General features: G+C 37.9%; 3 long non-coding RNA genes across 14 annotated transcripts in view; 2 read left to right on the top strand and 1 right to left on the bottom strand.

The window, feature by feature from the left end:
• Positions 1 to 18,841, bottom strand: part of LOC124166897 — a 422,752-nt gene that overhangs the window by 374,705 nt on the left and 29,206 nt on the right. The window lies entirely within an intron of this gene.
• LOC124166896 lies at positions 3,568 to 7,461 on the top strand. 11 transcript variants are annotated; one of them, XR_006866532.1, is made up of 6 exons: positions 3,568 to 3,579; positions 5,064 to 5,134; positions 6,084 to 6,248; positions 6,330 to 6,452; positions 6,537 to 6,708; positions 6,788 to 7,324. It is a non-coding gene; the product is annotated as an uncharacterized LOC124166896 (long non-coding RNA). The 11 variants fall into 11 exon arrangements; XR_006866535.1 differs by having other exon boundaries at positions 5,064 to 5,155; XR_006866536.1 differs by lacking the exons at positions 3,568 to 3,579; positions 5,064 to 5,134 and adding an exon at positions 4,706 to 4,746.
• Positions 7,450 to 7,921, top strand: LOC124166898. 2 transcript variants are annotated; one of them, XR_006866541.1, is made up of 2 exons: positions 7,450 to 7,489; positions 7,783 to 7,921. It is a non-coding gene; the product is annotated as an uncharacterized LOC124166898 (long non-coding RNA). The 2 variants fall into 2 exon arrangements; XR_006866540.1 differs by having other exon boundaries at positions 7,455 to 7,489; positions 7,780 to 7,921.

Genomic DNA, 18,841 nt, shown 5'->3' with positions numbered 1-18,841 from the left:
ATATATTTGAAATATTGGTCAGTAAATCTAAGACCAAACATGTAGTCTAGTGAATGTGGCTCTTGTTCATACAATTTTTTTAATAACAATACTTGGCTTGTGGCAGCTGAGGGGAAAAGAGTCCAAATGGCTCAGAAATGTGAAATGATGCTTTTTCCTGGAATTTACCCATTTTTTCAAGTGTTTAGCATAGGGACAAATTGGTATCAACATACATTAGACTCTTACTGTGCATTAAGAGGATAAATGGAAATACTTATTTAAATAAAATTATTTAAATAATACACTTCAATGTGTTTAAGGCATCTCCCAAACATCTCTGGAGGCTCTCTCGGGCAACTAAACGCTTTACAATACCACCAATTCCATCACATGGGGATTTTCCATATGGGTGCATAAATTTCACTTTCACATCATGTTCTTCCTCGTGTTTAGAAATCACTAATCCAAAAAACCAGTGGTCATCATAAGCACATGCAATGTTCAAGTTTGTTAAGATCTGTGAAAAAGTGATTAAATGAGTCCCACTGAACTGGAGTTGTACAAAGTTAGCCTCACTTTCACAGAAGAAGTATGGTCTTCCAAACCCTTGGTGATGGAAGAGCTGGCAGAGCAATTGTATTACTTATAGATATGCAGCAGGTTGTCATCAATATCCACATTCCTTGATGGCAACTGGAGTATTAAATTTCTATTTCACTGGGAGAGATAATGCTGACATTATGTGCCACATTGTTTTCTCCCCTGCCTCACATATGATTGTATTACATGACAAACTTGAGAAGGTAATACAATCCCACCTATTCAGCATCACTTTTCAGTGTTATTCCATCTCCCCAAGGAATAAGAGAATTAAGTGCAACCTCTACATTAGGAAGAATAAAATGTTACAATGTATCACAGTGAGGGCATGATAAATCAAAATAGATTCTAGGGTACCACTTTTAGTCTTCTGCCAAATCTTCTTGTGTGAAGATGCTCCATGGGTGTCCAAGTTTATTCTGTGTGTACGATCCATGTATTTTTACCTGTACATTAATTGTGTGCGCAACGAGTTAGGCGAAGCTGCTTATTGTGAACTTCAACATTAAAAAAGGTTGGTGTCTCCACTATGCTTCAAAATGAGCAAATTTTTTAACTGTGCAGCATCGAAAAGTAACTGCATCTGATTGCCTCAAAAAAACCTACACACCAGTGGTGCAACTGAACAAAATTGAGATCATTAGTATACTTGAAAAACAGCTGTTATCTCTCAGAAGTGGTGTACCTGGGGAAGTCCTATCCAATGTCTGCGAACATCACAGAATATACTATTTGAAAAAGTATGAAACCTACCAAATATATTGTCTTGATCCTTTTAAGAGCCACAAGAAGAAAATATCAAAATCACTGAGAAATATAAGTCTTGAATTTGCAGAAAAGGCCTGTAAAATCCCAACTCTTCGGAAATAAGTGCCAGGAATGAAAGTATGCCAGCCATGTAGGGAGGAAGTACAGAAACACTCCAGGTTTGGAAATGAGCTTTCCGATGTTGAAGAAGTAGATAGTGACAGCAATGATAGTATTTTGAATTTTGAAACAACAGTATCCCAAGAAAAATCAACTGAGCTACTTAACAGAACGCTGCAAGATAGAGAGGAGTCACCTTTAAAATTTCATGGCATATCATCTCACAGAAGGTCAACCTACGCTAAAAGGAAAGTAGAGTCAGCATGCAGTAATTTTAAAAGGAAAGTTAAAAGAGTTCTTGATAAAGAATTATCTCCAGAAAAGGATGACCCAAAACTGCCAAAAGAACTACTTCAGAAAGTTCATGATATCACGTTGTGTACGGATGGCGAGAATTCTCGTCATATTTTTCCTGAATGTTCCGGATGGATGACGAAGATTCTCGTCATTTAGGCGCGTCAACCTAAGCAATTTTTAAGCGCACAATACGTATTTGTTAGAACGTTTTCAGTTGTTGTTCGTTATTCATAATGAATTGATGCATCATAACGTTTGATTGGGTAAAGTTATATTCTAAACATTAGCTTTTTAACCATGTTTAAGCCAAAGGCATTACGCCCTAATAGGCACATATTTCCAAATCAGCATTCCTAGGAACTTAGATACCCCGGTACGCAACGTGATATGGATGTGCTCATAGACTTAATCAAACAAAAAGTTGACACATCAAGCACTCATCAAGGAAAGGTACATCTGTTATCATTGGTACCAACTTCATGGAGCAGGAAGAAAGTAATGGAAGAGTTTCATGTGAGTGAGTACACTGCCCGCCAAGCAAGAGAACTTTTCAGAGACAATGGAAAATTGGCTGCACCTGAATTGAGAAAAGGGAAGGCAAATATAAAACATTACAATTAGTTAGGACTTTCTATAAAAGTGAAGAGTACTCCAGAATGATACCTGGAAAGAAAGATTCCATTAGTATCTCCAAAACTGTACATGTTCAGAAGAGATTATTACTTGCTAACTTGAAGGAATTGTATTCCACTTTTAAATTTGACTTCCCCAGAATTAAAATTGGCTTTTCTAACTTCTGCAACCTAGGTCCAAAATGGTTTGTGGTAGCAGGTTCTTCTGGAACGCATTCAGTGTGTGTTTGCACAAGTCATTAAAATGTCAACTTACTGCTTAATGCCTGTAATATACAGGAAACAAGCCAGGACCTAATTGGTTATTTAGTGTGCTCTAGAAAAAATAGGGACTGTATACTGCGACATTGCTCTCAGTGTCCTTCACGTGAAAAGTTGAAAAGCTTACTGCTGAAAAAGCTTGAAGAATGTGACCCCGGAGATGAAGTTTCATACAGTCAGTGGGTTTCCCGTGACAGATCTCAACTGGTGAACTTCACTGCGACATTTGATGAGTACTGATTAACTTTAATTGAAAGAGTGGAAAAACTGCTGCCCCATTCATTTATTATGAAGGTACAGGCAAACTACCTTAAGCAAATGAAAGAAAAACTTGGACCCCATGATGCAGTTGTTCTCCTTGACTTCAATGAGAACTACTCATATGTTATCAAAGATGAGGCACAAGGGTATCACTGGACAAGGGATAGTTGTACGGTACACCCTGTTGTGATTTATACTCGAGATCACCTGACTAAACAGCTTATTATTTCCAGTTTATGCATCTTGTCAGATGATTTGGAGCATGATGTAGCTTTTGTTTATGAAACCCAAAGAATAATATTTTGCTTTGTGAAGGAAAATTTTACGTGAGTCAAAAAATTGAGTTACTTTAGTGATGGTTGTGCAGGACGGTACAAGAACTGCAAAAAAATTTTCAATCTTTGCAAGCATTACCAGGATTTCTCTTTAATGGCATCATGGACATTCTTTGCTACAAGCCATGTAAAATCCCCATGTGATGGAATTGGTGGTATTGTAAAGCGTTTAGTTGCCCGAGAGAGCCTCCAGAGATGTTTGGGAGATGCCTTAAACACATTGAAGTGTATTATTTAAATAATTTTATTTAAATAAGTATTTCCATTTATCCTCTTAATGCACAGTAAGAGTCTAATGTATGTTGATACCAATTTGTCCCTATGCTAAACACTTGAAAAAATGGGTAAATTCCAGGAAAAAGCATCATTTCACATTTCTGAGCCATTTGGACTCTTTTCCCCTCAGCTGCCACAAGCCAAGTATTGTTATTAAAAAAATTGTATGAACAAGAGCCACATTCACTAGACTACATGTTTGGTCTTAGATTTACTGACCAATATTTCAAATATATCCTCATGAAGGTATGGATACACTTATACTTATTGTCTTACAGTACGTGTCCAAAATCCCTCTCACGGGGGCAGAAAAAAAAGTAAAACCTGAAATACTCATAGTGGCAGTCAAAACACCACCATTTTTATTTCACAGTATATTGGAGCACATATTAACCTTCAATTAAAAAAAAAATTGGATGAGTTAACTGCTCTGCCTTTTGGTGATAATTCTGAAAATATGAAGTAATGTTTTTGAGCTAAAAAAATCGGTTAATTAACAACTGTTGACATCATTTTGGCTAACATAACAATGCAAGGGGAATAAAAGACATTACTATGGAAGCTATGCACTTGGATAGACAAGGGGTCAAAATTTCATTCAAATATATTACGTGGTTTCTGAGTTATGAATTTTTACGCTGTGCCCTGCACTCTGGAATTTGACTCCCACTAGCGCCACTTCTGAGCAAACATATCAAACTTTGACTCCTCATATCTTGCAAACTATGAGAGTGAGAGAGGAAATATTTTACATGGGTCATTAGATAGGTGATAGTAGCTAGTGATAAAAATTTCATTAAAATCCGAGTCGGTGGGTGCCATGCCTGGGTGAACTGACATGGAATGACCCTATATGATCCATGGTCAGGTGAAGTGTGAACATGTTACTTATGAGAGCTGGTAAAATCATTTGAATTGTAGAATGTAGATAGAGAAATTAAGGAAGCAAGTGAGAGTCTTATGGGGAACATTGTCGGAAAAGTTTATGAAGCTGTCTCATAACCACACATATGTAAGTAGGTGCATTTTTTCATCTTGTGTTCCGTTGCAACATATTCCCAATGGTGTTCATATCATTATTATCATTCTTCTAGGTTGAATTATGATCTATGGTCAGTTGAGGCATTAACACGGTATTCATGAGTGATGGTGAAATCAGTTGAATTATGGAATGATGGCTGGAGAATTTAAGGAAGAAGTTGGTTGCCTCATGAGGATTATTTATTTAAAAAATGGTTAGTCATGTAAGAGAATTAGAACTTGTTTCAATAATGTTAATGTGCACATTTTTCCCACCCTTTTATAGGCTACAAAATATTTTTGTAGGAATAGTTTGGGAACTGGGTAGTATTTAGTAATGGCATGAACTAGCTTGTGTTATTTGAGAATATGATACCTTATATATTGCTATGAACAGCCTTTCATATAGCTGGCAAATGCTGAATGACATGTTAACTTTATTCTCATGTTTGGTTAATATGTGAGATTTTACAACCTGTGAAAGTTATGTAGCATGTATTGTTTCAAATAGTCTTTGTAATTCTATTTCAAGTGTACAAGGATTTTAGTTGGATCTTACATCAGGGAGAATATCAGTTTATTTTAAGAAGTTGATGACTTTAAGTATGGAATTGCTGGCATTTGGTATACTTTTTATAATGGTTTTTATATGTTGTGTTTTCTAGCAGCCTGGTGCAATGGTTATTGATGAACTAGGTACTTGAAGAACAGTTATTCTTATTCCAGGATGATAATATACATATTATAGCTATCCCTCTTAATGATCAGTGCACACTCATATGACTTTTGTGAGTATAGATACAGTTTTGTGATTAACTTAACCGTGGAGATTGTAGTGAATTATAATATAAGAATGTGATTATGATGAGCCTGGATGATTTATTTCTCTCTCCATCAATGCAACATTATTAGTATAGTTTGACTGCATATTGAGATGCACCATATCTTTCCTTTCGGGGTAATCTCCTGCATTTAGCTCGGTATTAATCATTTCGTTTCATTTAATACCCATTATGTCTGTACCCCACCCTGTATCTATAGTGCATTTCAACCCATAATATATCCATTAAAATTAACACATGAGCGCGGTATTCTACTGGATTTGTAAAACTACTTCCTACAATTTAACAGGCTTTATGCTTCAGTTATTTACATCCATGATTGTCTTGTCATTGTTAATTGTCTGAGTCTAATTGCTCAATTTGGAATGCATTTGCTCCGTGCAGCATTTGCTGACTTAAAATCAGTGATTGAGTTTGGAATCCATCCTATTCTAATTAATGTTCTGATGTATACTCATTTATTGCAGTTATTTGTAAAATCTTTAATGTACCTAAAGGCTCACCTGAGTGCACACTGACATCACTGTGTCAGATTATTTGCCGTGATTCTTGGAATATTTGCATGCGGATTATTCTAGTATTACATTCATTATTGGGATTGGCAATATTTACAATTTCTAACTAATTAACATAGGCCTCAACTTTAGACAATTAATAAGCATTCAATGAGAGTTTATTATTATCATATGGACATGTTATCACTTTCCTAGGTTCCTTTGTCATCTATGGTTTGGTGAGTTGTGAACATGTTAGCCATGAGAGTTGTTAAATGATTTGAAGAATGGAATAACATCTGTGTTAACTATGGGAGCAAGTGAGTCTCATTCGGAACATTGTGGAAACAGTCTATGAAGATGAATGATTGGCAAGCATGAGTAAGGAGGTGCATTTTTCATTTGTCTTGCCTTTTCGAAATGTATCCAAGGATGTCCTTATAATTATTTTCTTTCTTCTAGGTTGATCTGTCTTCAATGGTGGAGCAAATGAGATACCCATCAGGGACATTGCTTTAGGAAAATCTTAGTATTTTTGACCAGTGGGGATGGTGAAGTCCGATTATCTTTGGTAACGTTGGTGAAGTAAGTTTGATAAGCTGTCTCTAATCTGTCTCTTAAGTTAGATAAAATCAGGGCAAAGCTGTTATAATTTTTTTTTTCTTCCAGGCGGACGTAGCTGTGTTATATGGTCAATAAGAGGGGGAAATGTTACTGATAGGACCTTTCAAAATGATGTGAATTGCGGATTGATATCTGGAGAATTTAAGGAAGCAAGTGAGAGTGTCACGGGAAACACTTTTGAAAAAAGTTTGAGGAGATGTCTCAGGAGAACACATGTGTGAGTAAATGATTCTTTCATAGCCCTTTCTATAGTATGTATTTCCAAGGTTATTCTAATCCTTATTTTTTTCTTCCAGGCGGAAGTAGCTGTGTTATATGGTCAATAAGAGGGGGAAATGTTACTGATTTATTAATTATTTGCCCAGTTTTCCCCTTTTGGGTAATTTCTTTTTAAATTTTGGGTTGCAGAGAACAACAGGGAACTTCTTCATTATTGGCATTAATGGGCTTGAGTTACTTGAGAACATGATAGAATACTTGTTGCTATGATCAGGATTTCATGTATCAGGCTAATGTAATGTTAAATGACATTTTGACTTTATTCTTAAATTTGATTAATATCTGAGACAAAACTTCTTTCTGAAAATAGGAAATGTCTTTTTCATGTGGGAGTGTTAGAACTTATTTCAATAATGATTATGTGCTTAGTTTTCCCATCCTTTTTTGAGCTAAATATTTTTATTCTTTCTAGGTTGAGTTTGGGAACTGGAAAATACATTCTAATGGCATGAACTGGTATATGCTATTGGAGTATATGAGGCCTTATGCATTGCTGTGAACTTGTCATTTTGCAGGCATATGGTAATGGTGAATGGCATTTCAACTTTATTTTACATATTTGGATAATGTGTGAGACTACTGCAATCTGCAATCCTTGGAAATTATGTAATATGTACTGTTTCCGATAGTCTTTTTAATTGTATTTCAGGTTTGCAAGGATTTTATTAGGATCTTACATCAGGAGGAATATCAGTATATTTAGAAGTTGATGATTTTAAGTATGGAATTGATGTTTAGTACAATCCATTTATTTGAAGATATTATTCTATTAACTACAAACACAATTACATAGTTCTGATTTTTTCGGGATCATGGTATAAGTGTTGTTGGGTATTCTATACACTGACCTATAATGATAACTTGGATGAACAGAACTTTTTCCTTTTGAATGTTGACTTCCCATGAACATACTTGTGCATCTCAAAATGAATGGTTTGTTCAATTAATTACATTGTTAACTCTTCGGTTTACTTTGTCTCATGGTATTTATATGTTATGTTTTCTATAGCAGCCTGGTGCAGTGGATAATCATGAACTATTTGAAAAACTGTTCTTCTTAATCCGGGACAGGATACTATGCATTAAGTGGCAGGCTGGATTTGTAATCCTGAGGGTGATACCTGTTGCGTGGACCTTACTGCTACATTTGCCAGCATTAGCAAAATCATCATTCCTTAAAGTCTAGACATTATGGCAGTGCACCTTTAAATGGATGTTTTAAAAGCCTTAAATTATGTGCATCTGTTTTGAAATTAGTTTGATCAAATTGTACTACTATTTCAACAAAATTATATTTTATTTATTCTGGAAAAATATTCTATTGCCCATGACTTTCCGTTTTAATGATCAAACATTACTTTATATGACTGTAATTGTAAATAGTTATGTGATTTACTGAACTGTGGAGATTGTAGTGAATTTTATTATAATATAAGGATGTGATTACGATGTGCCAGCTTTTTTTATTTCTATCCAGCAATTCATCTCAATAAGTATTTTAATTGTTAATGGTCTGGGTGTAATTTGGAATGCATTTGCTCTGTGCTGAATTAAATGCAGTTGCAGTCGTATTATTTGTCATGATTCTTAGAAAATTGGCAAGCAGATGGTTCTAGTATTACATACATGATTTGGAGTAGCAATGTTAACAAATTCACAACCCTCTTAGATCAGTCATGCTATCGCTTGGTTTGGGCATTTTTCGAGAGTCGAACCAAGGTCCTCAGACTAAAATACCACCCGTATTATCAGGTATGCTATAATTTCCTATAACCTTGGGAGATTTTATGAATCTAACTTCATAAATGAAGGAATGAAACATGGTTCCTTGTACCTATTCACCCGGATCGCTGAAGACAATTTTTGTTGTGTGGGTTGGGGATTTTTTCAGAGTTGAACCGAGATCTTCAGGGTCAAAAACCGCCCTTATTATCTAGTATAATGTAATTAACTATGACCGTGGAAATTCCATGCACCGGACTTCCTAATTAAGGAAGTGAGACATGGTTCCTTGTACCTATTCACACGGAGCGCTGTAGAACGAATGTTTTTTTCGCTTGGCTTGTAAATTTTTCCAGAGTCGAACCGAGGTCGTCAGACTAAAAACCGCCCGTATTATCAAGTATACTATAATTTCCTATGACCTTGGGAGATTTCATGAATCTAATTTCATAAATAAAGGAATAAAACATGGTTCCTTGTACCTATGCACCCGGAGCGCTGAAGTAAGAAAATTTTTGTCGCGTGGGTTGACAATTTTTCTAGAGTCGAACCGAGGTCTTCAGTGTCAAAAACTACCCGTGTTCGCAAGTATATTATAATTATCTATGACCATGGAAAATTTTATGTACCAGACTTCCAAAATAAGGAAGTAAGACATGGTGCCTTAAAACCCATGCATCCAGAGCGCTGCAGTGTGAAATTTATTTTTCCCGTGAGTTGACAATTTTTCTAGAGTCGAACCGAGGTCTTCAGTGTCAAAAACTGCCCGTGTTCGCAAGTATATTATAATTATCTATGACCATGGAAAATTTTATGTACCAGACTTCCTAAATAAGGAAGTAAGACATGGTGCCTTACAACCCATGCATCCCGAGTGCTGCAGTGCGAAATTTATTTTTCCCGTGAGTTGACAATTTTTCTGGAGTCGAACCGAGGTCTTCAGTGTCAAAACCTGCCCATGTTCGCAAGTATATTATAATTATCTATGACCATGGAAAATTTCATGTACCAGACTTCCTAAATAAGGGAGTAAGACATGGTGCCTTACAACCCATGCATCCAGAGCGCTGCAGTGCGAAATTTATTTTTCCCGTGAGTTGACAATTTTTCTAGAGTCGAACCGTGGACCATAGACTCAAAATACAGACATATCATAAATTTTCATTTTATTAACTATTTATAAAAAAAATTTCATTTCCCTGCATCGATTACGTTGTGAGAAAACCGTGTTTCCTTTTACCTATGTCTCCCATTTAAATGCATGTAAAATTTGAATTCCCGCCGCGCTTGAGAATCAAGATGGCGGATTACATTGGTCAAGTGCGTGACACGACCTGGCTTTTACCGACCTTGTTGCCGCTGAGGTAAATAGCGCCCCCTCGCCGCGCACCATTCTTCTCCCATCGCCGCTGTGGTGTGTGCGAGGGTGGAGTTTGATTATCGCCTCTTTCCCTTGCACTAGAGTCCCGCCCACTCATCAGTCGCCCATCTTCATCTCGTTTTCGCACCGTTAGCGCCGGCGGTTTCCCGACGTCCCTCGCGACGCTGGTTTTATAATTTCCGCGCTACCTTCGTCCACCACCCCTGATCATCTTCCTTTATCCATCTCTCACGCGTTCCCCTGACCTGACCTTCTCTGGGAAATTCTGGGGCTTGGGTATGAAATGATCGACATCGCAAATTATTCTCAAAGTATTCTACCGATTGAAGTAAGTTTCAATGGAGTACTTAAAAAGCATAACGGTAACCTCCCCTTCCTTCATGTAAAGGGCCGGGTAACCCGGGCGACGTAACTAGGGGGATGACAAAACGCCCAAACATTTAATATTTTGCACACAACAAACTTACGTAAATTCATTTTCATAACCTCAAAAGTTTAAGCTAAGCTGTCAGGACAAATTAATCCAATGACCTAAGTTTTTTTTTATAATTGTCCAGGCATAATTTTATTTTTTAAGTCGATAGTTTAACCGACTACATCCTCCTGTCGTCGTTTCGGAATTATATTTTATTTAGTAAATGTTTCGAATTTTCGAAAGCCCTTGTCTTGATTTCGTTTCATGCCGAACGTTTGGCTTTACGCAGTCAGCGATCAAGTTTTACTACCCCTATTTTCCAGTCCAAAATCTAATCAGTAGCACTTCAAGTAACACGACATATTTGAGAACAGAAGAGTGTCTCGTCAAGAAGCTATCAACGCAAGTTACATAAATTCCCGTAGGTGAATATTGTTTTTAACGATAATTTTTTCCTTACTGGAAAATTCGATTAGCACTATCTCTAAGAAAAAGCATGTTTCTTGCCTCGAACAATAGACGCCAAGCATTTTTCTGACACTGAAAGGGGAAATTTTGTCTTCAAGGCGATTTTCTCAATCAATACTACCTTTATTTTGACCACTTATACGTTACTATGCGCAGGCCATTATATATTTTTTTTCCATTCAGTAGATGCCCAACGCATTGCATAGGATGGACAGCACACACCAGGGCCTCGTGCGCACTGAAATGTGATAGACGTAATTAAATAAAAAATCGAAAAAAAAACTATAAGTAGACATAGCAATCTCCTAACCAGCATACTATACTGAGGTAACTAATGCACAAAAGGTTATTCAAAAGATCTTAAAGGATGGCAAAACGTTATATTTAAAACAAACTTTGAGAACTTCTTTCTAATTATAAAACATGTTTTTGCAGACTCGTCGATTCAAGCGGCAGGAAGTCTCCTCTGTGGAAGATATCTAGAAATAATTAGCGATCAGCACAGAGCTAGGGATAAGCGAAGCGACTTGCAATTGAAAACAAAAGATAGGTACCACGTCCTTCTCCCTGAACAATATTTGTGATGAGGAAATGCGAAGTAGTGGAAGATCCCATATCTGCCTCTTTAGAGGGGAATTTCATGCCAAATGTGGGCGTAGTCTTCATTTTTTCTTACTCCATGTGTTCTGTTCTCCTCCTTCACGCCTGAATAAATGCCACTCAGAAATGTGACCTCATTTTGCATCGCCTTTCTTTTAGTTGAATGAATTTATGTGAGTCGCTTGGGTATGACGGCCACGCCCGTTTATATCAGAAGATTAAAATCGCCACCAGGTTCGATGTAAATAGACCGGCCCACTTTCGGGAGGTTAATTATCCAATGCTGATTATTTTTACTTGTCACACGATCGCTAAATCTCTTTTATCTTTCGAAGTTTCACTGAATGGTACGGGATGTACCATATGTGAGGTTACAGTTCAGCAAGAAAATTCTGTTCAAAACATTTACACAAGAAAAATGCAAAAACTCTAACGTAAAAGAGCATTTATATACTTTATTATGCCATATACAACGGTCAAAGCAACCATGAATAAGCATAACGTCATATAAATCACAGTGCAGTAGCCAGGATTTTGAAATGTGGGGGTTTACCGGAGATTTCGGGGCCCCTCCGGGTTGTATGTATAATCCCCTGGGTTCGGCGATTTTTGATGTTGAAAACGAGATTTACAGGACTCAAACACTGTTATTTTGTACAAGTATTTATTAAAGTAAAGCTTTTATTTATTTATTGAGGCCATCTTATTCGTTTTCGGCGCCTCTTAAAAGGGGGGTTTTAACCCGGAAAATCCCCCGTGGCTACGCCACTGAATTAAACCATGCTTCTAACGACACACAAACAGCCACATTCAAGGTTAGTCATTTTAATGGGTTCACAAACAAAACGCACACAGGATGTGCACAAAACAAATGTTTATGAGGAAATACAGAACAAAAAGGACGTTAAAATATAGGTGATGTCACCAATACCCTTCCTCAGAAACCCATTGAAAATATAATCACCGGCAGTATTACGTTAAGAATATTTACATCCCCATGCGAATCAGCCGGATGATTAAAGAGAAAACAGATTAAAATGTAACTGTTATTCGTACAATTATCATGGGAAACAACACCGAGGAATATCCGTAACATTCCTCTACGTAATTCTAATTTGTCCTCTCATGCAATTGCAACATCTCTCATGTCCGAGCCGTCATTTGCGCAAAACATACCCCCGACCACCCTTCCCACGATAGAGATTTGCCTAAAACAAATATTTAATGCGATAAGGCTTTCACTTTCTACGAACGTCAACTGCCCTCCTAATATGTAAATATTAGGACAAAGAGGAAGATATAACAAGGAGAACACCAGGGGTGAAAATGTCAAAGGTGAACTAGAACTACATTCCAAAAATGACAGCTTCCTGGATTTAAATGTAATCATTCAGGAAAAAGAAATTCGGATTTAACGGTAGTCTCCCACCGCGCACACGATAGGGTCTTATGGGTACAGCGTTGGGCTAATTATCTTGCTCTCCCAGATTCAATTCCGGAGGATGGTTTTGTACATTCTCGTGGTAAGAGGTGACCCTTGCCCCCTAATGATGAAATAAAAGGGAATCTAACATGCACATGACTAAAGTTCTACCTTCATCCGTCCCAACCAGCTTTCTAGTTGATTCACTCAATGAACGATAAATAAAAGCACGTACCAATATCAAAAATTTCTCTATTCCAAACGTCCAACGAAAAAACGATTTCTTCTCTGATTCGGAGCGGAATGGCATTTGTGGCCTCCAATGGTCATTCAGGGAGGCAACTCAAACATCTGGGTGGTTTTCACTGAATCTTCCACGCTATATTCGTAATTTTCCAGACAGTTTCATTGCACACACCTTACCAGATATTTATCAGTATACATGACAAAATATGATTAAGAGCATTGAAATGTTATCCTAAAAACAAATTAATTAATAACTATATCATTAATATGCATTTTAACATTTATGGAGCACCTTCCGGATGACGTATTTGGAATCGAATTTTCGAATCTCGAATACACGCATAAGCAAAGGGAAATGAGGAAAAATATTATCCGTCGAATTTCGCAGCAGTACAAATTATCCTGACTTTTTGTCACTATCCCAGAACTTCTGACTTTCCCTGAATTTCCAGGTTTTCCAGGAAAGTGGCCCGCGTCTTACTCAGAACAAATGAGCGAGGAATTGAGCAACCTAGCGGAGTGGGTACACACGTACTGTAGTCCGCCACCCAAGGGACCCTCGTTCAACTTCCGGTTGTGAATGAGTATTTCCAAAGGGATTCCTATTCCTACTGGTGTGCTTCTAGGAGGACATTTGAGGTCAGTGCTCCGTCCTCCCATTGGAATACAAATACGCGATGCTCTTGTAACCTTTACCAATTCATCATTGTCCTAATATTTACTCATCAGGAGGGCAGTTGACTCACCCGGAAAGTGAAAGCCTCCATCGCATCCAAAAACAGGCAAATACAGACAGAGAGCTCCTCCATTCCCTTCAATGCCTATCTAAACCTCAGTAAAGTACCCAAGAATGGGGATATGGCGGTCAACCCTGGGCCCGTATTTTTTTGTTTTTCCAATATTTATTGATGCGGGTGCAAACTATAAATATAAATTGGCTGTAATATCTCTCCTATAACGTTAGTCCGCCAATCCTCCTTCCGAGTCAACAGAAAATCCTTCTTAAATATATAAAATAATGGGTGATGGTTGAAATACAATCCGAAATATATACGTCGAAATTTCAACATTAGTTGTGCGGCAGTCAATTGAAAAGATGGACAACTATGTACTAACAGCATATAAATATTGTTTAAAAGAATCATTAATAAATATAAAGCGTTATTCAAAGGCTCTCCCTCATTAACATTAATTACGAGCCATTGCGAACATCGATAACATAACCTGTAATTTTGCAGTGATAGATATTAAAAGTCAACCGAAACTTTTGATAAAAACATCGGCTGAGATGCCAACCCTGTTGTAAAAAAATAAACAGTTACTCTTCATTAACAATTACACTTTTTAAACGGTTCCTCTAGTCCTAAAAAAAAAACAAAACAAGTTCAAAATCATCACCAATGTTAAGAATATATAAGACCCCCGCCCAGCCAGGCGAAAAGGACTCAAGAAATCAGACGAGGGTAACGCAATATGATAGAGATTCCTGCCAGTACTGAGCGAGAGAGATACGACACGAAAGGTTTAAGGTGGAATTAATGCAAGTAAAACGGACAGTAGGAGGAGGATTACGTTGGATAGATGACCAGACGATGGTAATGGGAGCGATTACAAGTGGAGACTACCCTGAGACCCAGATCGGAAGATAAAAACTCACGGCGACGAAGGGCTCGCTCCAACGCGCTCCCCATAAGAGCCGAGGGCGCGTAGGGAAATTTCCCGCCGTTCAACTGCGCGTAATCAAACGATCGCGGCGCAGCGTCGAGTCCAAATGGCCGTCGTTCCGTTTGATTACCAGCGTTTTGAGCCGAAGGGAAACTTCCCACCCGGGGAGAGCGACGCACCGTGTCTTTAATGGCCCCCGAGGCTCAAGGCACTCGCCTTGCCGCGCCGCCGCAGACGAATTTATTTTACGCACTCTCGAAAACGAATCAAATCGAACGGAGCATCGGACGCGCGGAGAGAGGAGGTTCAACGCGGCAGGGTCGCGTAATAAGATCTCCAACGGCCCGTCCCTATACGAACAAACGCTTTGGGCGCCCCCTAGTGAAGCCGCTGAAATACCTTTCCATCGATCCTGCACCTATTTGTAGAAAAGCACATGCTCTAGTACGACGCTTTATAGCCCGAAGACCGCATTAACTATCGAAACGCAGTTCGGGAGCTTGAGGTCCAAATAAAAATATTATCAAAACGTAAACGTTCTTTTTCATATACTTTTTACGATTAGGTGGTGTAATTAGGTGGCATTTCAGTTTGGTTTACTGTGCCGAAACCTGGGTCGGTTAAAATTAATAAGTGTGGGAAAAGACAAGTGCTTTCACTATGTTACTTATATGATATTATTTAATTTTATTACTATTTGATAACACATAATTATAGATATGGACACCTGTAGGAGTGGGAATGGTGAAATTGTTTCCGAAGTGCCAAAAAGCCAAGATTCCTGATTTTTTATATGACGTCAACAATGAGCTAACGCCATGATCATCATATAAACGACAACAAAATTTACTCAAATTGTTATTCAGATATTGCATCCTTAAACTGTTTTCACGATAATAAGTTTTTCAAGATTTTGAAAGGTGCATGCGACTTGATACACCTTGAGTCGTATTTGGCCCTCAGGCCGTTGTTTGGAGTATCACGGTTATATTCAATTAAACATTTTTAGGCGATTGTTTCGCGAACCAGAATTTATAGTGCACGCTACTAGGAATTTTTGTAATTTGGAAGCGAAGAGAAAAAAGATATTTACTAATACATATTACAATCGCGAAAAAATTGTAAAAAAAAACTTATTCTGCCACGGTTTCGAGTATGGATTTTCCCGCATCTTCAGCACTACTGCAAGCATTCTCTGCCCATATCTCTCTTCCATCCCTCCCTCTTCTCTGCCTCAATTCGAACAGAAAAACCAATAAATGAAGGACACCCAAGATGGAGTGCAGTATTTTTACCTCTAACATGACGCAAGACAGGCGCAGAAATCGATCGGGTGTAAATAAATCGCAAGGAGGAGAGAAAAGTTTTTTCATTACCCAGGGAGAAAAACGTGGTAAGGCTATAAATACTAATATTCCTTCACATTGTTCCTTCGGGTTGAAATGCTTGACATACTTCACTTCTCGCACCCACGCTCCCCCAGTCCTTTCTATCCAGCTTCGGAGCTTCCACGGGGCAACAAAATTCCACTGCCTCTAAAATTCTCCTTTGGCCAAACGTTCCTCCACGGCTGTATAGCCGTCATAAAATAATACCCAAAACCAATCCAATAGTAATAACACTCGTCCTTGACCACTATGGACCGAAATTGATGGATGAAAGTCGCCTATGGCTGGGAAGGGCACAATCGTTCGCACTGCTACCATCAGCACGGTAGCCTTTGTCGACAAAAACAAGTTATCACACACATATAATGTATCAATAAAATCCCAAGAGGTTCAAAACAATATAAATCCAAAACCGATACTTACGGGTACTAAAATACTCAAATTCTATCCCAAATGAGGACAATACACTAAATAGATCCTAACGTCGATCATTCGATTTCTGAAGCTATTCATTACGCGAATCCACACAAATATTGCATACTTGATACAATACTAGACATTCTAAATTGCATTTCACTTTAAGAAGAGAATTTACTCAAGTGTACGTCGAATTAAATAGCATACAATCATTAATACAGAACTGAAAGATAAATCTTAAATAGGCGTGCTCAATTAACCACCACCAAGTAAATCAACAAGACTTGATACGGATTCAAGCTTGCGAAATTGATTCCCCTGCTGAAGTACAATTAAAATAGCGGATAGATTCATATAAGAAGATGCTATCATTTACTGGTTTTGTGCGTCAGCAACATGTCCAGATAATCTTCATTGGGTAACTGAGAAGTTATGCATGGTTGTCCATAGTTATTTGAGTGCCCGAGGTTTTATTAACCGTGAAACGCAGTCGTCCGTATAAAGTTTTCCTTTCGCAGGTATGATGATCAATTCTACGGCAGGGCGAGCTAATCTTACAACGATAGGAACCAAATTCCAGTTACCATCCGTTTTCTAGGACATATACAGTAAGAGAATCAAGGGGTAGCTACTAGTGTAGTTTACAGCGGGAATAAACAGAGATAACTGCAAGAAATATGGCCATATCTCTTCTTTACAGTTAACGTCTCGAGTCATGAGCAAGGCAGCAAAATCTAAACTGGTGTCAATGCAATTTTGTTAAGACCAGAAACTAAGAGTGTCTGAATATTAACACAGAATTCGCCAATTCGGAGTAACTGGTACATCAGTAGTAAGATGGAAGGAAACAGCATGAAAATTAAGCACAAGCTTGAAAATAAATAACATATTTTTGCAATGTTTTTACTATGAAGAAAACAAATAACTACGAAAGAAAACAAACTGTGAAAAAAGTGACGCTATCAATAGGCTTTTATTATATTTTTCCTAGTAATACTTGCAAATCTGGTGGTCTCAAGCCGCTCACTCTGAATGAAGAATAGATTTAATCGGTAAATCGCCATAGGAATCACTACAATAAGTTTTTTTATTGAAAATAGAATCGCAGGGAATGACACGGTAAAACATTCCTTAGGCAAACACGCACGATGAAAACACATTTCGCGAAGTACGGGGTATGATATCGGAACTTTCTAGTTTCCCCACGAGAGCTGCTTCCGGCTTGATACTTCATATTCATTTCTCTATTGCGGCTTTTTCTTCTCATATCTGTAACAAAACGAATGTATCAAGAAATTGCCTTCTTCCTTCGTCCATTGCGGACTAAGTTCCAAAACTATCAGGTAGTTTTCTGAGGCCTGTAGCGAAAGTTGGGTAAAATTCGAAGCATGCACGGTAACGAATTTGTTAAAAGATCCTTTTTCAAAAAATATTTTATTTTTAATGTAGGTCAAATAAAGAATATATTGATAAATCAAATGTGTCATAAGGTATCTTGTATCCTGGTAATGCGTATACATATGATAAAAAACTAATAAAATGCATGTAAAACGGTGAGTATAGAGCGGTCTGGTAAAAGTGAAATATTTCTCACACTAACATAGTAAAAAACGAAGTAGTTTTTTTTATAAATAATTGAAATGGGGAAATTCAATGATTGACTTTCTGCAACAACCAACTACCCGGTAAAAAAGCGGCCATAGTGGACGTAATTGACTGAACAGCTTAAGATCGCGAGTGACGAGAGGGGTGACAATATACGTAAGGAGGTCTGTCGCACGTTGGGTGAAGAGGGGGGAGGACACGGAAACCCACAAAAAAAATACAAAACGTCATCACCAACTCCCACTAACCAACCGCAAAACCACTTGCGCAGATAAAATTTGGACCCCCACTAGCCGTAACCCTCACCCCAGACTTCGCCATTAAAAAAAAAAGGAGAAGGAAACCTTTAAAAAATCGCAACTCTAGTAATCTTACAGCCTTTCCACGAAAACCGAAAAACTAACACGCGAAATAGACAGCAAAGCTGCGATTTATGGGGTGCTGGGGAACGAATGATAAGTACAAAAAAGAAACAAAGCAGTAACGCGGGAAAGTGAGGGAATGCGATACGCCAACGTGTACCTATGTGTGGTGGGAAGAAGGTAGAGTTTTCACGCGGTTGGAAGCTTAGGGTTTTCACGCGGTGAAAAGCGTATTCTTTTCACTGAAAACCCTCCTCGAAAACTTTTGAGGCATTGAACGAGGGGTAATGTATACCCGAATTTCGCCGTTTATAAATGAAACGTTCCAAATGAGCGTTTCATGGGCCAAATGAATAATAGTTTTCAACTCTCCAGCGAA

Source organism: Ischnura elegans, chromosome 10, assembly GCF_921293095.1.
Source record: "Ischnura elegans chromosome 10, ioIscEleg1.1, whole genome shotgun sequence".
NCBI classification, from domain to species: Eukaryota; Metazoa; Arthropoda; class Insecta; order Odonata; family Coenagrionidae; genus Ischnura; species Ischnura elegans.
The sequence above is the reverse complement of the archived record's forward strand: the minus strand, read 5'-3'. Positions and strand labels throughout refer to the sequence as shown.